The sequence below is a fragment of the Loxodonta africana genome, chromosome 2 (assembly GCF_030014295.1).
Source record: "Loxodonta africana isolate mLoxAfr1 chromosome 2, mLoxAfr1.hap2, whole genome shotgun sequence".
Taxonomy (NCBI): domain Eukaryota; kingdom Metazoa; phylum Chordata; class Mammalia; order Proboscidea; family Elephantidae; genus Loxodonta; species Loxodonta africana.
Genome location: NC_087343.1, coordinates 106,110,269 through 106,116,934, shown reverse-complemented (window position 1 = coordinate 106,116,934; position 6,666 = coordinate 106,110,269).

Below are 6,666 nucleotides of genomic sequence, written 5' to 3'. Positions count from 1 at the left end.
AGTGGAGAAATAGTAAAGCAGCTGTGAGATTGATGATAGGGTCCAATTTGGTTGTAGGTAGGTGTGAAGTGGTATCTAATCTCAAGAATGGTCTCAAAACTAGAAGTCACTTCACACTACTCTTGCCTTTGCTGTTCCCCAGACAGCTCAGGGCTGCCATTTTAAATCCACTTACATCCAAATCGCTGTATGCAGCTTTACGGACACTACATTACTCAGAATCTCTAATTAGGAATTCCGTATCAACCACGGACACGTTAATATTGCACATTTTACAATAATCTACAGACCAGGATAATAGAGGGCAATCCTCCGGTCCCACTAGTTCACTCATTAGACACGTGAATTGCTCAAACCACTAGGTCCCCAACAAAGGATGTCTACCTATTTTTACTGTAATTTTTCACTGCTTACTTATTACATACAACGATGACTCAAGTGGTAAACATACCTTTTGGTGTCCAAGATATAATCCAAGCCTTGTGTATACTCATAATATGAATATAATTAATAATAGCTTCAGAGTTGCCTGGAGAAATGACTTTTTTAGAGGAGGCATAATCAGATAGGATTTTGATAATAAAAAAACACTATGGACTAAATACTATTAAAGCTAAATTTTACTTTTTTGCAATTACTACACATAATAAAGTTAATGAAATACTAGTAAACTTTCAAAACTAATCAAATATGAACATTGTTTTTCAAAGCATTTTGCTAACAAGGACTGACAGTAAAATGCGATTTCTTTTTCCTTAACCCAAGTTTTAATTCGACCCTTATGAAAGAATCGTCCCACCTTACTGGCCATACTTCAAAACCTATAATCAGAGTCAAGGATAAATACAGCTTGGTGTGAGTTTTTTGCCTGTGACTTTCCGTGATTTTTTCCCCTTCCTCTCTCCTTACCGTCCCCTCCTCCCCATATCCTGTTCCTTAAGTACACGGGAGCTGTAGATTTTCTTATCAATAGAGGGCGCCCTTGGGTCACTACAAATCCTGGCGTGGTAAAACGGAACTATTCTTAAGAGAAAAAAACTTCATCTCCTCTAAGGTGCTTTATTATTGGTCCTTTGTTGGAAAATTTGACAAGCCCAAGATTTATAAGCCTAACAATTTACTTTTTATTGCTGCATAAGTGTTCAGCCGGCTAGAGGAAAATGCTAATTTTCACAATTAAACCACAAGGTGGTTCCTATTTTCAAGTGTCAAGACATTAGATCAGTTGACCCTTGCGGGGTAAATTCGGACTGTTAGATCAGAACCATCTTGAAAAGGAAGAGGACGGCGAATGGTCGCTTATAGCGCAACCACTCCTTACACTCTTGTGCTGAAGATTAAGGAGGATTTCAGACTCTACAAATAAAAGTCTGGGGAGGGAGCTAGAGCACAATAAAAAAAAAAATCGATGACTTAAACACACGTTTTACATTTTAATCAGAAAAAAAAAAGTCGTGAGTTATGGCTTTTACAACTCACAAATCCACCCTGTTACTTGCCGTTTGTACTCTCTTCCTTCGTCTTTGTTTTCAGGAAGGAAAGATGAGATCAGAGCAGGACATTTCAGGGAACCCAGGAAAGCATGCCACTGTATGAACATGCAAGTGGATAAAATTAAAACACATGCCAGAATCTTAAATGGATGCTAAACAAGATGTGGTTTCTTTTCCTGAACCTATTCGCGATGTCTTAATTGCACCCCTGTTATTATTATTATTTTTTAATGTATCTCCATTTCCAGATTACACGAAGGTCTGTCTGCTTAACACATCTCCTGTGTCAGAGGAACCGGGAATCAGACCCAGGGTCTTGGTTAGTGCAACCGATTCTAGAATAAGGGCTCCCTGTCCACGGTGTTCGCAAAGCAGGGGCTGAAACAGCCTGGGGTCGGACAACCCGGCGGCAAGCAGCTCTCGGTTTGTACTTACATCATTCTTAACCCTTCCGCTCCTGCAGGGGTCTCTGCGGGATCGTGGGGCGCAAGACCTGAGTGTGAGAGAACAGAGCCCGGCTTGAGTGCTGTGCCCCCAGAGGGAGAGGGTCCGGAGCGTGCATGGGGCTCATCACCCGCACGTACACAATCGGCCTCCGCGATCCCTGCGGGCTCCGCCGCGGCTCGCACGGCTCAAAGTGGCAGGTGCAAAAAGCATTTGGGAGCCGCTTGCCAGCGCGCGGAGGTAATGCGCTTCCTGTCCATTTATCTCAGGAAACCAGCGCAGCCTTCCCTTCGAAACAAAATTAACCTCTCATTAGCCAGCCACTCACTCCCAAGAAGACCTTAAAAGCTTTACCAGCTCTCTAATGTATTTAGGGTTTTTTTTTTTTCTTTTTTTAGGCAAATGCAGCCGCAGCAGTGACTGTCATCAGGCCCCCCCCCCCGCCCTCCCGAGAAGGGTCCTCTGGGCTCCCCAGGAGCCAACTGGTTACCCCCTCCCCACAAGTTTAGGACACTCTGGCCAACGCGGGATCTCAGTTTGTAGTACTGACACCCTTGAACCAACTTCACGCAGCTCTAGGAGAAGTCGCCAGAACAAGTTCCCACCAATTTCACAGGCGCCCCATCACATGAAAATCTCAACTCTCCTCCCCTCAAGGAACCGGGAAGGGCACCCGGTAGGAGCTTCAATGGCCAGCTGTTCCCCAGGTCCCTTAGGATCGCCAGCCCTGTCCGCAACGGGTGCAGGAAGCGTTGATGGGGGGGCGGGTGGGCATAGGGGTAGCGTAATCTAGGATCTAGCCGGTTCCAGGCGTGGAGAATCAAGAGTGGTCCCAGGTCTGCAAGTGGCGAAAAGGGGCCTTTTGGAGAGACAGGGCTTTCTCGCCCTGGCCCCCCACCGCCCTGAGGCTGGCAGATTTATACCACACAGGTGGATGGAGACCTAAACAAAACAGTCCCGGTCGCTGCCTGCCGGTCGCCCCCCACGTCCCCCGGCCCACCGCAAACTTCAGCAAAAATAAACAACTCACCACAGGCATTCCCTTGTCTGCAGCGCGACGCTTGCCAGCTGGGAAAATAAGCCACAAGCCACGCGGCCAGGACGCAGAGGGAGGGCAGCACCGCGCCCGCCCCTCTCCCCCTGGTGGGGGCCGCGGTGCCCGGGGCGAGTGGGGGCTCTGCCTGGAGGCCGCTCTCCCTTGTCCCAGACTCCGGAGCGAGCGCCCTACGACCAGCTGCGCAGTTCCAGCCAGCGCAAGCTCTCCGCCACCTAGGGAAGGGGGCGGGAGGCAAGTCTCTTAATCCCCCCCCTCCCAAACCCGCTTCCTCGAAGCTGCTTTCTCCCCCCTCTTGAGTCAAAGACAGCCAAACAGAGCAGGGACGTCAGGCCCCGGGCCTGGATCCTGCCAGTGCCGTACCGCCCCCTGCCGTTGCCACCCGGAACGTTCCAGTGCGGCTGCCGGGTGTAGCGGCGCCTCAGACCCCCGCCTCGAGGTCCCTGCTCAGCGCTAACCTCTCCCACCACTCCCCACCCGCTCTCATCCTGCACAAAGACGCCTTTCACGCCGCCAGCGCCACCCTCCGTGCGGTCCTCACAGCCCGCCACGCTGCCTTTTCCCAGCCGGAGACCATGCCAGCGGTCGCCTGGGCAGGGAGGTAGCGAACGCGTGCTAGCTGTTCTCACCCGGCGGCTAGGAGACAGATGCGCCCCCGCCCTGCATTCCCTTCCCCGGTCTCTAGCTGTCTGTCCACCAGCATCACAAAATACACACCTTCCTCTCTACAAATGATCTTTGGGGTTTTTCCTAGTGTGTATAAATATGGGAGAGGGGGCCGGAACGATCCTCTGGACTTTTGTCCAAGTAAGCAATCCAGCGGTCTTTCCTGCCCATCTAAGGTGCCAATGTGACTCGAGCGTACAGCTTAAGAAGACTTGGGATAAACGTTTGCGAAGAACGAGGGGAGACACTTAAGACCCGGGTTAAGTGTGTTACTAAAAAAACAAACCCACGAGTGTTCGAGGAACGAGTCTCTTCCATCAGAGTTGCAGGCGTGGAGCACGAGAATGAAGCGATTAACTTACTTCCCTAGACTGATCTCCCAAAGTTGAAAATAAGCATCATAGAAATTCAGCGGCAGCTCCTGGTCTGCGCGTTCAATGCCTGGGATAGGCAGGCAGCTTCTCTCCTTTGTCAAGGTAAACACTGAAACATCTTGACTCATGAAGTTCACTTCTTGCCTTAGTGTTGTCTCTCGCCCTCTCCAGGTTTTCCGGGCCCTCTTCTCCCCTTGTAGTTTCTCGGTCTAACGCTAGAGGCAGCACAGGGTAGTTTAACAGGGCAGGAGTGAGCACGCAGCGAGGTGGGTCTAATCCTGACTTTCTGCGTCTGGGTCTTGGGCAACTGATTTAACCCCTTTGGACTTTGGGGTCACTATCAAGAACGGGAAACTTTAAAAGCCAACAGGCTGGCTCCTTCCGCTTCTGAAATTCTGTGACAACTGATGCCTCTTCACACCCTTTGCAAGTTCTCCTTTTAAAGTGTTTTCCCATCTTGCTCGATCTTCAAGCGCCAGTCAAATTGAAAAAATACCGGAGATGTTTTCAGCTAGGTTAGGTTAATGTATTATAAACTGAAACATGCTCTTTTTGCTGCTTAGAATTAAAACAAAACAAAACAGAACTCAGCCCCTGGTCCACAGAAACAAGGAATTTTAATGTCCCCACTTGCTTTGCCTTTGAAAAGCCACCCCAACAGTCAGCAGAGCGGAGCTTTGATTTAGAACCTAAAGGCTAGTCTCCTGTGTTTTTCTTTTCCCCTCCACCAACGCAAAGACAAGCTGCCGCATAAAATAATGATGAGCAAGAGTTCAAAGTAAGCCCAGAGAGCCAGCCAGAGGATGTTCTCTAACGCAGCCCTAGTGCTCACCATTCCCTGGCTAGGTTGGCTTTGGATAGCACGGAATTAGCCGGCACAAACTGCCAGAATCCCTTCTTTCCCCTCCCCTTTCCATGAATATTGGTCAGTGGGATCCGGATGCTAACAGTCCTTCGTGTAAATGCAGTCACTGAATCAATATATTTAATTTTTCCTTAGTCTCATGATACTTTCCGGGATTTTCGATTCACTACCTACTTTGAGACCTTGAGCTTTAATTCTCTGTCTGGGCACTTGTCTGTTTTCCAGGACAAAAAAGGCTGAAATTTCAAAATGAAGTATTCAGTTTTTAACTATCAATCTATTGCATCTTCAATTTCAACAAAAGAATTTCAGAATTGCTTAGTTTTCATAATAATGCAAACTTTTCAAATTTATCCATTAAAGAGGATTCTTAAGTATCCTTTCATTGGGGAAAAAAAGTTTCTTTAAACAATAGTAGTTAGTGCAAAAAATTGCTGTGAGCTTGTCTAATTTTATTGCTTTTGTTTGCATCAAGTCTCAATACCTCCACTTTCCCATTTATATATGCAAAACATTTATATTTCTAGTTAAGACTTGGATGTTCCATTAATAAAGGGCCATGGTTTTTTTTTTCTCCCCCAAATTGTTTGTATTGTTTAATGCTCCACAACTTTTTCTCTTACCTCACTTTGACCTTTCCTTCTTACACCAACCAGAAGAAACCAAAGAAGGGGATAGATAAGGGATAAGAAGTCATTTTTCAGTAAAATTGATCTAGTATTTCTCTATTAATTAAAAATAAATCATCTGATGATACTATACATCCTGTTCTGAGTTTCGGCTTGAATATGATAAAACTTCAGCTCTTAAAGTGTTTAACTAAAGTACATCCAAGCACCTCAGTTGTCAAGTTTACCTTTGCTGTTTCTGAGTTTTTCGTTTTATACATCGGAAGAGTCATCTCGATTCTCAAGAAGCATAAGGTTGCTTTGTCAGTATTTCTCGTACTGCTTTTTTTTGCATGTTTTGTTGAAATTCTGCTCTAAACTAATTTCAGATTAATGCCCGATTTAATTATTTTTTATTACTCATAATATTTGAGAATTATTATTGCTAGTAAATTATGCTATTTTAAATAGCAGTACTAATAATATAATCATAATTAATTATATATAATGAATAATACATTATAAAGTATGAAGTATACTTTATAAAGTAATAGTAGGAGAAAATGCCACTTTCTAAATGTGATGTAATAAAATGTTAAATGTCACTAAAGTTCATCAAGTTCTTTCTTGCTGTAAAGAATCAGTGTTTAAATTGAGAAAAACTGAAAGGATCTAAAAACTTACTTCTATGTTTAAAAGGGTTAAAATTTGCTTTGGTTTTTTGCTCCTGTACACAGATTTAAGACAGCTGTCCTGAATCATCAGCTCCTAAGATGGTTAAAACAGGGAATTCTGGTAAATAGTAAGTTTTAAAAACAAAACCACTGGACTCATAAATAATGGATAGAGAAAATTAAAAAAAAAAAAACAGTATCTTTTAGAAGGTGGAAAATATTACTCTGTGGTAGTAATACATTCTATCAGCAATACAAGCCTGTTTCCCAAGAGAAATTGTACAGTTCTAAAGTATTTCCATATATGTACACAATAAAATAGATAAATGTACATTAAGTGAATAAAGTCAACATCCATGAAAGTATTTCTGAGACAAAAAGAACATAGAGAATAATTTCCTTGAATTGACAGGAGAAAAGTTGCAATTGTTTATCTGCTTGCTATTGGAAAAGCGTTAACCATGAATCTTTTAACTGTTCAGCATAGT